The sequence below is a fragment of the Epinephelus lanceolatus genome, chromosome 19 (assembly GCF_041903045.1).
Source record: "Epinephelus lanceolatus isolate andai-2023 chromosome 19, ASM4190304v1, whole genome shotgun sequence".
Classification (NCBI taxonomy): Eukaryota; Metazoa; Chordata; class Actinopteri; order Perciformes; family Serranidae; genus Epinephelus; species Epinephelus lanceolatus.
Genome location: NC_135752.1, coordinates 2,623,087 through 2,639,703, shown reverse-complemented (window position 1 = coordinate 2,639,703; position 16,617 = coordinate 2,623,087).

The following is a 16,617-nucleotide window of genomic DNA, read 5'->3' as shown; positions in this document are numbered from 1 at the left end:
TCTAAAGCGATTCTTACATTCTTACAAAAAAATTACATTACATACATAGATACAACAACACAACTCTTTTAGCTAGTTTAGCTCAGTTTATTTCATTCATTGATAAAAGAAAAGAACAATCCAATATAAACACTAAAGTTCACAAATCTTGAATGAAAGGGAGCTTTCTGGGTTGTTGGTGGATTAGTGGGTAGAGCAGGCGCCCCATGTACAAGGCTGTTGTCTCAGCGGCCAGGGTTCAAATCCAGCCTGTGGCCCTTTGCTGCATGTCATCCCCCTCTCTCTCCCCTCTTCATGCTTACCTGTCCTGTCTGTTAAAGGCAAAATGCCCCAAAAAATATCTTGTAAAAAAAGAAAGGGAGCTTTCTTCCTCTGGTGGATCTTGCCAAACTTGGCTGATAGCTGGAGAAAGACAAACCACTTTTAAATAGATATAATAGAGCAATAAAGACACCAACATTATCTCATTTCAACAGCAACAGACTGTTGAAATGAGATAATCTGATTAATAATAAACCATAAGACTAAACCCGTCTTCATGAACATACTGTAGTTACATTTTTTCAAATAGGCAAATGTTCGGTCCCTATCACTAACCTGATGGTACAGTGAGTGTAGATGCAGAAGTACAAGCCTCTGTCTCTCTCTGATCTGCCCCTCTTTCTTCTGCCTGTCCCTCATCTGCGCTTTCTTCTCCTGCGTGACTTTCAGCTGTCCCTCCAAGTATCTCAACTTCATGCTGCTTCTCTTCTCTTTCTGTCTACTCTGTCTCTGCATCAGTACCCACCTTGTCCACTGCTTACTGTTATAGTTCGAGGGCGAGGGACAAAATAGGACATAATGTCCCTCTTTGTCTTCATTTTGAAAACTGAAGAGCAAAAATAATGGGACAGTCAAGCAAAAGAGCACAGCACATAATATCAAGTCAATACTGTTGCTGTTGGCTTGCTTGAATTATATTGTAATGTAAGTTTGCAGTGATTACTTTACAACTAGGCCTATATGTCAAAAATGATTAAATCATTTCAATCTTGTTACATACACAAATCAAGCTAAACATTAATTCAACAACATTTCCAGACCAGACGAAGATCTTGTCTTGTATTTTCAATTGTACAAATAAATAGTTTGACGTTACTCACCTTTGTTGTACTAGAAAACTCGCGCCCTTTGCCTCCTTTGGCGTTTCTCAATAGGCTACTCAAGTTCAGCAGTTCGGACTTGTGGACTTGGCAAGTTCGGACTTGGCAAGTCCACGCGAGAGTCCGGACTTTCCGAGTACGGGAGTACAGTCATTTCTGCTTTTGGAACAGCAGCGAACTTGATGATGTCACCACCTCCGCTCGCCTTGGCTGTTGTACTGTGTTGTATACGTGCATTTAGAATAAAACAATATAAACACAGCCCAGCCCTGCGTCTTTTCATTGTCATTGTAAGAAATTAATGTGTATATGTTTTTAACGTTTCAACATATAAAACTGACATACAAAAACATATAAATAGCCAAAACATTTTCATAAAATGTCTTATAAAACCTTGTCCCCGCACCTGGCTTTTGATGATATTTAATCGATATCCATATCCCGTACCTGGCCTCTGATTATAATCAAAAAAAAGTTGGTGGTTATTGTGATCGTGAGCATTGGCGAGTTGGAAATCAAAAATTAATAAATGACATGGATTGGAGAAGGCGTCTTGGCGCAGTTATTGCAGCAGGATTACTGTACCTGCAGGCTGAGGAGGAGGCTGCCCAGCTGAGGAAGCAGATCCGAGAATGACAGCGGAGAATGAGGATGAGGCTGAGGATGAGAATGAGACGTATATGGGTATTGTCAACAAAATGTAGGCCTATTTAAAATGAAAAGTACTCATTACGCAGAGTGACCCAATTTCAAGTGTTGTAATCATCATAGCTACATGAATATGTATTGAGTATTAATTGAGCAGCATTTAAATGATGTCATGGTAGAACTAATTTTAACACCTTTCACTAGTGTACTAGTCTAATCTATAACAAGGCACATCAACTTGTAAATATGAAACTTACAACATATTGTCGGACTAAGAGTCTCATCCTACTCTCCAGTGTGCTATGTGTGAGCTCAGTCCTGCGTGTTCTTTAATGAAGCAATAGGAGAAGATATTCGGTCTCAGTTAATGTAGTTTATTAAGCAGTAAAGGAATAAAATTACAGAGCTCTGGGTCTCAACTTCACGTCCCTGACGAACAACAAAGGTGTGTCAGTTCACGAAGTCTGACCTCCTGTCCTTCCCCTGACCCAGTATATTTGAGCGTAACAGAGTGTCATTGTGCACGCAAGGCGTTGTCCTCTTCTCATTGGCAGTTCCACTTCCTCCTTCACCACACCACGCCCCTGCCTCGTGTTAATCTGACTCCTTCCCGCTGGCGGTGGGGGCGTGGTTCCTGTTTTGAAAGACAAGAGAACAACACAACTCCCTACACGTGCTGTACCTTACTATCTGTATATCACTTTCTATTCTTTTTACCATATATGAAACTAATTATCTAAGCATTGCGGTATGTGCTCCTCAGACTTCATGTCTCTTCCTCTCCTGTACTTCTCCACTTCTGCAAAGCAAACACATTCAGATCAGCTGAAATCATCTCAGTATTCTCATTGTTCACACATCTAAAACTTATATAGTGAAACACAACTTATAGTAAAACACATAAAATCATTCTATTCCCAACAATATAAAACAAACTATCTGAAAAGTAACTATAGCTATCAAATAAATGTAGCTTGAGTAGAATGTACACTATTTCCCTCTAAGTATAAAGTAGCACAAAATGGCGAGAACACATCCGGGCATTTGGACTGAACTTTGCTAGATGTGAACTTTGAATTGGAACAGTACTTGGGCTGGACTGATGACATGTCACAAGTTAACAAGAACACATGTCCGCACAAGAACGCATCTTGAGAAACGGCTCTTGTGTGGTGTATTCCGCATGATCTGGTGGGTGCGCTGCTTTAAGTGGTCCAGCCGGCAACCTGTTGAGACAATTTAGTTCCCCAGTTGTGTGTGCATATATGTGTGTGTGTGTGTGTGTGTATATATACATATATATACAGTACAGGCCAAAAGTTTGGACACACCTTCTCATTCAATGCGTTTTCTTTATTTTCATGACTATTTACATTGTAGATTCTCACTGAAGGCATCAAAACTATGAATGAACACATGTGGAGTTATGTACTTAACAAAAAAAGGTGAAATAACTGAAAACATGTTTTATATTCTAGTTTCTTCAAAATAGCCACCCTTTGTTCTGATTACTGCTTTGCACACTCTTGGCATTCTCTCGATGAGCTTCAAGAGGTAGTCACCTGAAATGGTTTCCACTTCACAGGTGTGCCTTATCAGGGTTAATTAGTGGAATTTCTTGCTTTATCAATGGGGTTGGGACCATCAGTTGTGTTGTGCAGAAGTCAGGTTAATACACAGCCGACAGCCCTATTGGACAACTGTTAAAATTCATATTATGGCAAGAACCAATCAGCTAACTAAAGAAAAACGAGTGGCCATCATTACTTTAAGAAATGAAGGTCAGTCAGTCCGGAAAATTGCAAAAACTTTAAATGTGTCCCCAAGTGGAGTCGCAAAAACCATCAAGCGCTACAACGAAACTGGCACACATGAGGACCGACCCAGGAAAGGAAGACCAAGAGTCACCTCTGCTTCTGAGGATAAGTTCATCCGAGTCACCAGCCTCAGAAATGGCAAGTTAACAGCAGCTCAGATCAGAGACCAGATGAATGCCACACAGAGTTCTAGCAGCAGACCCATCTCTAGAACAACTGTTAAGAGAAGACTGCGCCAATCAGGCCTTCATGGTCAAATAGCTGCTAGGAAACCACTGCTAAGGAGAGGCAACAAGCAGAAGAGATTTGTTTGGGCCAAGAAACACAAGGAATGGACATTAGACCAGTGGAAATCTGTGCTTTGGTCTGATGAGTCCAAATTTGAGATCTTTGGTTCCAACCGCCGTGTCTTTGTGAGACGCAGAAAAGGTGAACGGATGGATTCCACATGCCTGGTTCCCACTGTGAAGCATGGAGGAGGAGGTGTGATGGTGTGGGGGTGTTTTGCTGGTGACACTGTTGGGGATTTATTCAAAATTGAAGGCACACTGAACCAGCATGGCTACCACAGCATCCTGCAGCGACATGCCATCCCATCCGGTTTGCGTTTAGTTGGACCATCATTTATTTTTCAACAGGACAATGACCCCAAACACACCTCCAGGCTGTGTAAGGGCTATTTGACCAAGAAGGAGAGTGATGGAGTGCTGCGGCAGATGACCTGGCCTCCACAGTCACCGGACCTGAACCCAATCCAGATGGTTTGGGGTGAGCTGGACCGCAGAGTGAAGGCAAAGGGGCCAACAAGTGCTAAAAACCTCTGGGAACTCCTTCAAGACTGTTGGAAAACCATTTCAGGTGACTACCTCTTGAAGCTCATGGAGAGAATGCCAAGAGTGTGCAAAGCAGTAATCAGAGCAGAGGGTGGCTATTTTGAAGAAACTAGAATATAAAACATGTTTTCAGTTATTTCACCTTTTTTTGTTAAGTACATAACTCCACATGTGTTCATTCATAGTTTTGATGCCTTCAGTGAGAATCTACAATGTAAATAGTCATAAAAATAAAGAAAACGCATTGAATGAGAAGGTGTGTCCAAACTTTTGGCCTGTACTGTATATATACAGTACAGGCCAAAAGTTTGGACACACCTTCTCATTCAATGCGTACTTAACAAAAAAAGGTGAAATAACTGAAAACATGTTTTATATTCTAGTTTCTTCAAAATAGCCACCCTTTGCTCTGATTACTGCTTTGCACACTCTTGGCATTCTCTCCATGAGCTTCAAGAGGTAGTCACCTGAAATGGTTTTCCAACAGTCTTGAAGGAGTTCCCAGAGGTGTTTAGCACTTGTTGGCCCCTTTGCCTTCACTCTGCGGTCCAGCTCACCCCAAACCATCTGGATTGGGTTCAGGTCCGGTGACTGTGGAGGCCAGGTCATCTGCCGCAGCACTCCATCACTCTCCTTCTTGGTCAAATAGCCCTTACACAGCCTGGAGGTGTGTTTGGGGTCATTGTCCTGTTGAAAAATAAATGATGGTCCAACTAAACGCAAACCGGATGGGATGGCATGTCGCTGCAGGATGCTGTGGTAGCCATGCTGGTTCAGTGTGCCTTCAATTTTGAATAAATCCCCAACAGTGTCACCAGCAAAACACCCCCACACCATCACACCTCCTCCTCCATGCTTCACAGTGGGAACCAGGCATGTGGAATCCATCCGTTCACCTTTTCTGCGTCTCACAAAGACACGGCGGTTGGAACCAAAGATCTCAAATTTGGACTCATCAGACCAAAGCACAGATTTCCACTGGTCTAATGTCCATTCCTTGTGTTTCTTGGCCCAAACAAATCTCTTCTGCTTGTTGCCTCTCCTTAGCAGTGGTTTCCTAGCAGCTATTTGACCATGAAGGCCTGATTGGCGCAGTCTCCTCTTAACAGTTGTTCTAGAGATGGGTCTGCTGCTAGAACTCTGTGTGGCATTCATCTGGTCTCTGATCTGAGCTGCTGTTAACTTGCCATTTCTGAGGCTGGTGACTCGGATGAACTTATCCTCAGAAGCAGAGGTGACTCTTGGTCTTCCTTTCCTGGGTCGGTCCTCATGTGTGCCAGTTTGGTTGTAGCGCTTGATGGTTTTTGCGACTCCACTTGGGGACACATTTAAAGTTTTTGCAATTTTCCGGACTGACTGACCTTCATTTCTTAAAGTAATGATGGCCACTGGTTTTTCTTTAGTTAGCTGATTGGTTCTTGCCATAATATGAATTTTAACAGTTGTCCAATAGGGCTGTCGGCTGTGTATTAACCTGACTTCTGCACAACACAACTGATGGTCCCAACCCCATTGATAAAGCAAGAAATTCCACTAATTAACCCTGATAAGACACACCTGTGAAGTGGAAACCATTTCAGGTGACTACCTCTTGAAGCTCATGGAGAGAATGCCAAGAGTGTGCAAAGCAGTAATCAGAGCAAAGGGTGGCTATTTTGAAGAAACTAGAATATAAAACATGTTTTCAGTTATTTCACCTTTTTTTGTTAAGTACATAACTCCACATGTGTTCATTCATAGTTTTGATGCCTTCAGTGAGAATCTACAATGTAAATAGTCATGAAAATAAAGAAAACGCATTGAATGAGAAGGTGTGTCCAAACTTTTGGCCTGTACTGTATATATATATTTATATGGATATATGAGAGTAGGGATGGATATACTGTGTGTTCAGGTGGAAAGGTAGCAAGGCTGGAAGCTTAGGAGCAGGGTTCAAGCTGTTTTATCATGGTGTGGATGGGAAGAGAAATGGAGTAGGAGTTATCCTGAAGGAAGAGTTTGTTAGGAATGTTTTGGAGGTGAAAAGAGTGTCAGATAGGGTGATGAGTCTGAAGCTAGAAACTGAGGGTGTCATGGTCAGTGTTATTAGTGGTTATGTCCCATGGGTAGGATGTGAGTTAGAAGAGAAGGACAAATTCTGGAGTAAGTTAGATGAAGTGATGCCAGATGACTGGACAACTACAGCTTATGTTATCAGAGAGACAGTTAGAGTACTTGGTGTGTCATCTGGAAGGAAAGGAGGTAAGGAGACAGGTGGAATGAGGAAGTGCAGGAGTGTGTTCAGAGAAAGAGGTTCGCTAAGAAGAAGTGGGACACTGGGAGCACTGAAGAGAGTAGACAGGGAGATTCAGCGTAAGGTGAAGGTAGAGGTGGCAAAGGCCAAACAAAGGGTGTACGACAACTTGTATGATAGGTTTGACAGTAAGGAGGGAGAGACTGATTTATACAGGTTGGGGAGGCAGAGAGATAGAAAGGATGTGCAAAAAGTAGAAGAGGTGACCATTGTGGAGCAGGAAGTAGCAAAGATTAGTAAGGAGGAAGTGAGGAGGGATTGAAGAGGATGAAGAGTGGAAAGGCATTTGGTCCTGAAGATATACCTGTGGAGGTATGGAAGTGTCTTGGAGAGGTGGCAGTAGAGTTTTTGACCAGGTTCCTCAACAAGGTCTTAGAGAGAGAGAGAGGATGCCTGAGGATTGGAGGAGAAGTGTGCTGGTGCCGATTTTTAAGAACAAGGGAGAGTGCAAATTTGTAGCAACTACAGAGGGATAAAGCTGATGAGCCATACAATGAAGCTATGGGAAAGAGTAGTGGAAGCAAGACTAAGAGCAGAAGTGAGCATCTATGAGCAGCAGTATGGTTTCATGCCAAGAAAAAGTACTACAGATGCAGTATTTGCTTTGAGGATGTTGATGGAGAAGTACAGAGAAGGTCAGAGGGAACTGCATTGTGTCTTTGTAGGTCTGGGGAAAGCATATGACAGGGTGTCGAGAGAGGAGCTGTGGTATTGTATGAGAAAGTCTGGGGTGGCAAAGAAGTATGTTAGAGTGGTGCAGGACATGTATGAGAGCTGTCGGACAGTGGTGAGGTGTGCTGTAGGTGTGACAGAGGAGTTTATGGTGGAAGCGGGACTGCATCAAGGATCAGCTCTGAGCCCCTTCTTGTTTGCTATGGTGATGGACAGGTTGACAGATGAGGTTAGACAGGAATATCCATGGGCTATGATGTTTGCAGATGACATTGTAATCTGTAGTGAAAGCAGGGAGCAGGAATATCTAGTGAGGTAGAGGTATGCCCTGGAAAGGAGAGGAATGAAGGTTAGTCATAGCAAGACAGAATACATGTGTGTCAATGAGAAGGACCAAAGTGGAACGGTGAGGTTAAAGGGAGTAGAAATAAAGAAGGAGGAGGATCTTAAGTACTTAGGGTCAACAGTCCAGAACAACGACGGAGAGTGTGGAAAAGAGGTGACGAAACGTGTGCAAGCAGGTTGGAACAGGTGGAGAAAAGTATCAGGTGTGATGTGTGATAGAAGACTACCAGCAAGATTAAAAGGAAAGGTGTACAAGACGGTGATGAGACCAGCGATGTTGTTTGGTTTAGAGACGGTGGCACTTCCACTGACAGGAAGCAGAGCTGGAGGTAGCAGAGATGAAGATGTTGAGGTTCTCTTTGGGAGTGACGAGGATGGATAGTATCTGGAATGAGTACATCAGATGGACAGCTCATGTTAGATATTTTGGAGATAAAGTCAGAGAGGCCAGACTGAGATGGTTTGGACATGTTCGGAGGAGGGATAGTGAATATATTGGTAGAAGGACACTGAAGGGGCAACTGCCAGACAAGAGGCCTAGAGGAAGACCAAAGAGGAGATTTATGGATGTAGTGAAAGAGGACATGAAGTCAGTTGGTGTGAAAGAAGAGGATGCAGAGGATAGGGTTAGATGGAGGCAGATGATTCGCTGTGGCAACCCCTAAAGGGAACAGCTGAAAGAAGAAGAGCAGCAATAGAAAGTAGACATAGATAAAACACAGTAGTCATTATGTATGGTGAAATGCACTAACACACAAGCCATGCGACATAAAGTTAGCTATGCTGTTAATAAAAAAAAATATTGCATACATACCCATGCAGACTTGGCTGCCTGGCTACGGCAAGGACATGCAGGTTGGCCGAAATAACAATTACAGTGTTACGGTGAGCAATGTTCTGTGTTGATTAGAAATGTTGACATATCTGATTGTTCAAAAACCAGGCCTTGAGGCTTTGTTTGAAGGTGTGATTGGTGTTACAGTTTCTTATCTCAGATGGGAGATCGTTCCCTAGTGTTGAACCTCTGACAGAAAAGCAAGATTGGCTGAAGGAACTGGACCTGTAGGGGATCTAAATCATCAACGTGTCTTAGACCCCATCCCAACTAGGCTACTTAAGGAGGTCTTTCCTTTAGTTAACACTCATATATTAGATATGATCAATATATCCCTATTAACAGGCTATGTACCACAGTCTTTTAAGGCAGCTGTAATTAAACCTCTCCTGAAAAAGTCCAGCCTGGATCCAGAGGTGTTAGCCAACTATAGACCAATATCTAATCTTCCCTTTCTTTCAAAGATCCATGAGAAAGTAGTCGCAGACCAGCTGTGTGATTTTCTCCATGATAATAATTTATTTGAGGAATTTCAGTCAGGATTTAGAGTGCATCATAGCACTGAGACAGCACTAGTTAAAATTACAAATGACCTTCTGATTGCTTCAGACAAAGGACTCATCTCTGTACTTGTTTTATTAGATCTTAGTGCAGCGTTTGTTGTGGAAATTCTCTGCCTCTGGTGAATAATGAAATAGAGACTTCTCCTGGCCAACAAGGTTTTTATTTTCTTTGCAAAGAAAAGGTCAATCAGCACACGAGCAGTCAGAATGAAGAAAGACCCCGAGCATAGGAAAACCTAAACATTTATACCTGAGGAACACCTCTTACGGTGTGTTTCACACCCTTCTGTCTGCGGCAGGGAGCGGCGCCCCTACCCATTGTTTTCACACTCTCTCGTCTGCCGCAAGTATTGGCCCTGACCCCCTAGGGTGTGTTTCACACCTGGCGTATCCTGCAGGATTTTGTATCTAGGTGTGATGTTAAGAGGTGTAGACATCTGAAGTATTTGAAAACACAAAGAATACACAAAGAAAATGAAATTACACATTTGACAGAATTGACCATCAAATTCTGCTACAGAGACTGAAACATTTAATTGGCCTAAAAGTTTCTGCACTAAACTGGCTTAAATCTTATTTATCTGATCGTTTTCAGTTTGTTCATGATGAATCATCCTTACGCATGTGATAGGTTGGTTTTTGGCCTAGTAATGCCAGTGTGGCAAGTGGAGGGTGGGGATGAGTGTGTTGCCGAACAACGCCACCTGGGGAATTTCGCCCCAAGAAGTAGTTACTATTTTTAGGGAGGCTAAAGGTCACACAGGTTCTGATCACCACTGGGCAGGAGACGGTGTTCAAGGTATAAAAATATTCTTTTACACAAATTATTATTAAAAAGTCTCAGGATTACCAGTCTGTACCACAACAAAATACTGGGCCAAAAGGGGAACGGACAGGGCTGGGGCTTACCGCAGCGGCCCAAAACCAATGAGGGAGGAGAAAAATGAACTAAACTATCACCTGTGACACTGCACACACGCTCGCTGAGGAGAAGTGAAGAACCCGCCACCAGGGATTGGGGCGGTGCTCTGGGCCCACAGCACCTGTCCACAGGGAGAGAGGGAAAATTAAAATGCTGTCACAGTATGACACACACACACCAAACACAATAAAGTAATATGGAAAATAACAAACAAAATGGAATTAAATCTTCAAATAACAAACAACGAGAAACACAAAAGAAATCTAACTGAAATTAATCAATGTTCAAATTAATTAATCAGACATTAATCATCAATCAATTTTATTTATAAAGCCCAATATCACAAATCATAATTTGCCTCACAGGGCTTTACAGCATACGACATCCCTCTGTCCTTATGACCCTCACAGTGGAAAAAAAAACGGTAGAAACCTCAGGAAGAGCAACTGAGGAGGGATCCCTCTTCCAGGACGGACAGACGTGCAATACATGTCGTACAGAACAGATCAGCATAATAAATTAACAGTAAACCGCATGACACAATGAGACAGAGAGAGAGACAGAGAGAGAGAGAGAGAGAGAGAGACAGAGAGAGATGCAGGACAGACAGTAATGACAGTAGCTTTCAACAACATTAATGAAAATAATATTATAGTTATAGTTCTGGCTACTGTGGTACAATATGTTGAAAGTATGTATTAGTATCTGGCAGTATACATGTGTGATAATAATCATGTGTATAATAACAGAAGTATGACTAATGACTAATGATAACAGCAGCAGCAGGAGGCATCTGGCAGGACCACGGCAGCAGCACAACCACACACGTCACGCTATCCAGGCACTGCTGCAATATGAGTTAATCTGAGAGACAGTGGAGCACAAAGGCTCCGGAGAAGAAGCCGAGTTAGTGACATCCAGAATGGCCGAGTTAGCAAGATGCAGTAATAGAATACGAGAGAGAGAGAGAGAGAGAGAGAGAGGGAGAGAAGGTGCCCGGTGTATTATAGGGGGTCCTCCGGCAGACTAGGCCTAAGTCAGCCTAACTAGGGGCTGGTACAGGGCAAGCCTTTAGGGACCACAAGTAACCCTGCGTTCTCAGAGCGCAGGGTTCTGGTGGGATAATATGGCACTATGAGCTCTCTAAGATATGACGGAGCTTGACCATTTAGAGATTTATAAGTTAACAGTAGGATTTTAAATTCAATTCTGGATTTTACAGGGAGCCAGTGCAGAGAAGCTAAAACAGGAGAAATATGATCTCTTTTCTTAGTTCCTGTTAGTACACGTGCTGCTGCATTCTGAATTAGCTGGAGAGTTTTTAAGGACTTACTAGAGCTACCTGATAATAGAGAGTTACAGTAATCCAGCCTTGAGATAACAAAAGCGTGGACCAATTTTTCTGCATCTTTTCAGGTCAGGATAGGCCTAATTTTCGCAATATTACGCAGATGAAAAAAATGCAGTCTGTGAGGTTTGTTTTAAATGAGAATTAAAAGACAAATCTTGATCAAATATTACTCCGAGGTTTCTTCGGTAGTGCTAGAGGCCAGAGCAATGCCATCTGGAGAAACTATGTCATCAGATAAAGAGTCTCTGAGTTCTTTGGGACCAAGAACAATAACTTCAGTTTTGTCTGAATTTAACATCAGGAAATTGGTGCTCATCCAAGTTTTTATGTCTTTCATGAATCAACAAAATCAACAGCAGGACCCCAGAAACCCAGGAGACTGGTTTGGCCTGGCAGTGTTATGTGCTGAGGGTTCTGACCCCCACTTAACCCAAAAAAACCAAAACAACAAAATAATCAAACGTTAATTGACACTAAAATAGCAGAACCAAAAACAATGCTAAAACAATGCCAAACCAGTAAAACCAAAACAGCAGCGACATCCAGGGAGCCGTGGCGATGAATTAATATTTAAATGGACTTCACCGGCGCAGTGTCACAGCAGGCCAGGCAGCGGAGTTATTTCCACAGCTTCTGCCTGATCCAAACACGAGACACAGAATATTAACAGTTAGCCAGGAGTGGAGCAACAGGTGAGAAGGAAAAGAGAGCGGACAACGCCGACCACGGCAACAGTAGTCTGCCACACTGCAGTAAAGAAAAGGACCGTGTCACCAATGCGCATATGGCACGCTAAGTGGGAGAAAGAACAGCGGTGCGCATACCTCTTATGCTGCGAGAGGATACGTGCGCCACGATGGCAAAACACGCCAGACAGCGCTCCGATGCGCTTACGGCCACGCCACAATGGCTCCACCACACCTGCACAGGCTGTGCAACGCCACGCCAGGCCACAGCCACCACAGGGGACGAGTGGAACCGGAAGAGAAGAGAGGGATGGCAGGTGTGATTGGACCAGTATATAAAAGGTGCGTGGCGCCGCCCAGCAATCAGTGGAGCCCTGCACTGGGAGGGGTAAGGAACAGTGCACCGGCTACACCAGCACCCAGTTTTCCTCTTCAGGGAAGCTCCACCTCTGTCTTTCTTTAGCAGGCACACACCTGGAGATGATTGCCTCATTGTCTCCCTCATTGAGCACGGTTACATGCACACAATAATCAGATAACTGGGAATAATCAGGTATTGGTAATAATGCGATTTGACACGTTTACATGCACTTCAATAATCTGATAATCAGAAAAACCTGGTTTACATGATTCAGTCCTTCAGTTGGATTTCTCCTCAAGTACATAAAAACATAAAAGTACATAAAACTCAAACTTCCTGTTACAGTAGGTACTCATATCCTTGAAAAACCTCGAAAAGTACGCAAGTCATATATTTGCAAAATAAAGCACTCACCATGCTGACGGCTTATATTCTTACAGTACTGTTTGTTTTTATCATTAACAAATACATGTGAGAGCATTCTAATGTGTAGTTTATCAGTGTGGAGCCAATTTTACATACTTTGGGTAGATTCGGAGTAAAAGTACTGCAAAGTGCATTATACAAGTGTATTGTATATACACTTGTCACACAAAGTGCATAACATATAAGTAAGATAAAATAAAAGTGACAATTTAAACACTGAGAATATAAAAATATATTATTTTATGTAAAATCTTTATCTGAAAGGAAACAAAAACTGTCAGATTAACGTAGTGGAGTAGAAAGTACAATATTTCCCTCTAAAATGTAGTGGAGTGGGAGTATAAAATAGCAAAACCCGAAAGAAACCAGATTAAAGGGTATACATGCACCGAATAATCTGACCATTGGGGAAAAAGATAGGTGTGTTTATCTGATAATCAGATAATGGCTTTTATCTGATAAAGCCTATTGGATTATGCTGTTTACATGACCACTTGAATAATCAGGTAACTCCAGAAATCAGATAATGATCGGTTTAGTAGTGTGCATGTAAACGCGCTCATTGAGAGCTGAGAGGCCGTTTACACGTTGCCGGCTATTTTCATAAACGGACATTTCACCGTCTCCATTTTCAAAAAGATCTTCGTTTACACTTACCCGTGTATATATACACAAGAGCATGCCAAACCTGTAGGTGGCAGTGTAACGAGAAGCTCAAGCCTTCCATGTATCCATTGTCACCAGAGCAACATAGGTCGCACTTTTGACACAGGCGCAAGTTCCGGCGCATACTGTGACGTCGGCTGCCTATAACTCCGTTTATCTCTGTTTATCTCAGTTTACATGCAAACGCGCAACCAAAGTTTTCCAAAATCTCCACTCTGGCCGGAGTTTTTAGAAAGACTCGTTTTCAGAGGAGAAATCTCTGTTTGCGTGTAAACGAAGGGCACAAACGAAGGAAGATGTCTTCGTTTATCAAAATCACCGTGTACGTGTAAACGGCCTCTGATATACAAGGGAGCACTCAAGCTCTCTCTTGATGCATTTTTTGTCTAGTGTGGCTGGGGAATATGTTGGTCTCCTGGAAGGTATGTTTTAAGTGATTTTGTTTTAACTGTGGTGAACATTTGTAAAGTGTTTTTATTGATCAGTTTTACTGTTTCATATTACAGGCACTTTAAGCACCTGTTACAAGAACCTGTAGAGTGGATGACCTGTGTTCATGCTGGAGCTCACCACAGGGATGTCATTTTGTGAACCAAGTGATATCCTGAGGTAAAACATACTAGCAGTTCATGCAGTTTTGTATATGTGTGCATATTGCTTGTGATAACATTGGTTTACATTGTACTGCAGTTTGCCCTGAAAATCCTGTTATTGTATGTGAGTGGAGCCAGATCTGGGTTGATTAGATAGCCTACTGCATTGTCCCAGGTAAATAAGAAACTGTAAAATATTTAGTAGTTATACGTTTTTGTGATATGTGTATTAAATGTTCTCAACCCTTGTCTTTTTAGGGTTGCCATAGCCACTGCTGTTTTGTAGATCACGTTCAGTAGATCCAGTTACAGGTGGAAGGGCCTTCTGTAAATGTTTTTGCCATATGCCAGGTTTTGCTAGGGTTTTTGTGACTCATTTTTTGTACTGTGCCTCACCTCAGCCCTCTTATCTTCTTTTTTTTCCTAGTGTCCGGCCAGACTACAGGGTTGGTGGACTGTGGGCTTCCCTGAGTGTGTGTGTGTGTGTGTGTGTGTGTGTATGTGTGTCCGTGTCCGTCCTGGTAGCACTTAGTTGTCTGGTTTTTGTAGATATTGAGGTGTCTTTTAATGCGTTAATGGTTTTCCCCTTTTTCTCCCTCGCATCCCTGGCCCTCATTGGCGTCATCCGTCTCTGTTAGGACTGTTGATCTTTTATCTATGATATTGAATAAAGTGGCCCAAACCTGATTGTTTTAAATATTTTAGCCAAATAAATTGTCCTTCCAGCTGAAATCCATGTCTCTGTATTTTATTACTTGTGGGTAACTTTTTAGCAACGTTAACAATTAGTGTATTTGGGGGATTTTATCCCTCCCTCAACACTTCCCTCGGTTACACGTACAAAAGTTTGTTTTGTAGTTCCGCAAGGTTCTGTGCTCGGACCAATCCTATTCACTCTATATATGCTTCCTTTAGGTAACATCATTAGAAATCACTCTGTAAATTTCCATTGTTATGCAGATGATACTGATATTTATCGATGAAGCCAGAAGAAAGTAATCAATTAACTAAACCTCATAACTGCCTTAAAGACATAAAAACCTGGATGAGCACCAATTTCCTGATGTTAAATTCAGACAAAACTGAAGTTATTGTTCTTGGCCCCAAACAACTGAGAGACTCTTTATCTGATGACATAGTTTCTCTAGATGGCATTGCTCTGGCCTCTAGCACTACTGTAAGAAACCTTGGAGTAATATACAGTACAGGCCAAAAGTTTGGACACACCTTCTCATTCAATGCGTTTTCTTTATTTTCATGACTATTTACATTGTAGATTCTCACTGAAGGCATCAAAACTATGAATGAACACATGTGGAGTTATGTACTTAACAAAAAAAGGTGAAATAATTGAAAACATGTTTTATATTCTAGTTTCTTCAAAATAGCCACCCTTTGCTCTGATTACTGCTTTGCACACTCTTGGCATTCTCTCCATGAGCTTCAACAGGTAGTCACCTGAAATGGTTTTCCAACAGTCTTGAAGGAGTTCCCAGAGGTGTTTAGCACTTGTTGGCCCCTTTGCCTTCACTCTGCGGTCCAGCTCACCCCAAACCATCTCGATTGGGTTCAGGTCCGGTGACTGTGGAGGCCAGGTCATCTGCCGCAGCACTCCATCACTCTCCTTCTTGGTCAAATAGCCCTTACACAGCCTGGAGGTGTGTTTGGGGTCATTGTCCTGTTGAAAAATAAATGATCGTCCAACTAAACGCAAACCGGATGGGATGGCATGTCGCTGCAGGATGCTGTGGTAGCCATGCTGGTTCAGTGTGCCTTCAATTTTGAATAAATCCCCAACAGTGTCACCAGCAAAACACCCCCACACCATCACACCTCCTCCTCCATGCTTCACAGTGGGAACCAGGCATGTGGAATCCATTCCTTTCACCTTTTCTGCGTCTCACAAAGACACGGCGGTTGGAACCAAAGATCTCAAATTTGGACTCATCAGACCAAAGCACAGATTTCCACTGGTCTAATGTCCATTCCTTGTGTTTCTTGGCCCAAACAAATCTCTTCTGCTTGTTGCCTCTCCTTAGCAGTGGTTTCCTAGCAGCTATTTGACCATGAAGGCCTGATTGGCGCAGTCTCCTCTTAACAGTTGTTCTAGAGATGGGTCTGCTGCTAGAACTCTGTGTGGCATTCATCTGGTCTCTGATCTGAGCTGCTGTTAACTTGCCATTTCTGAGGCTGGTGACTCGGATGAACTTATCCTCAGAAGCAGAGGTGACTCTTGGTCTTCCTTTCCTGGGTCGGTCCTCATGTGTGCCAGTTTCGTTGTAGCGCTTGATGGTTTTTGCGACTCCACTTGGGGACACATTTAAAGTTTTTGCAGTTTTCTGGACTGACTGACCTTCATTTCTTAAAGTAATGATGGCCACTCGTTTTTCTTTAGTTAGCTGATTGGTTCTTGCCATAATATGAATTTTAACAGTTGTCCAATAGGGCTGTCGGCTGTGTATTA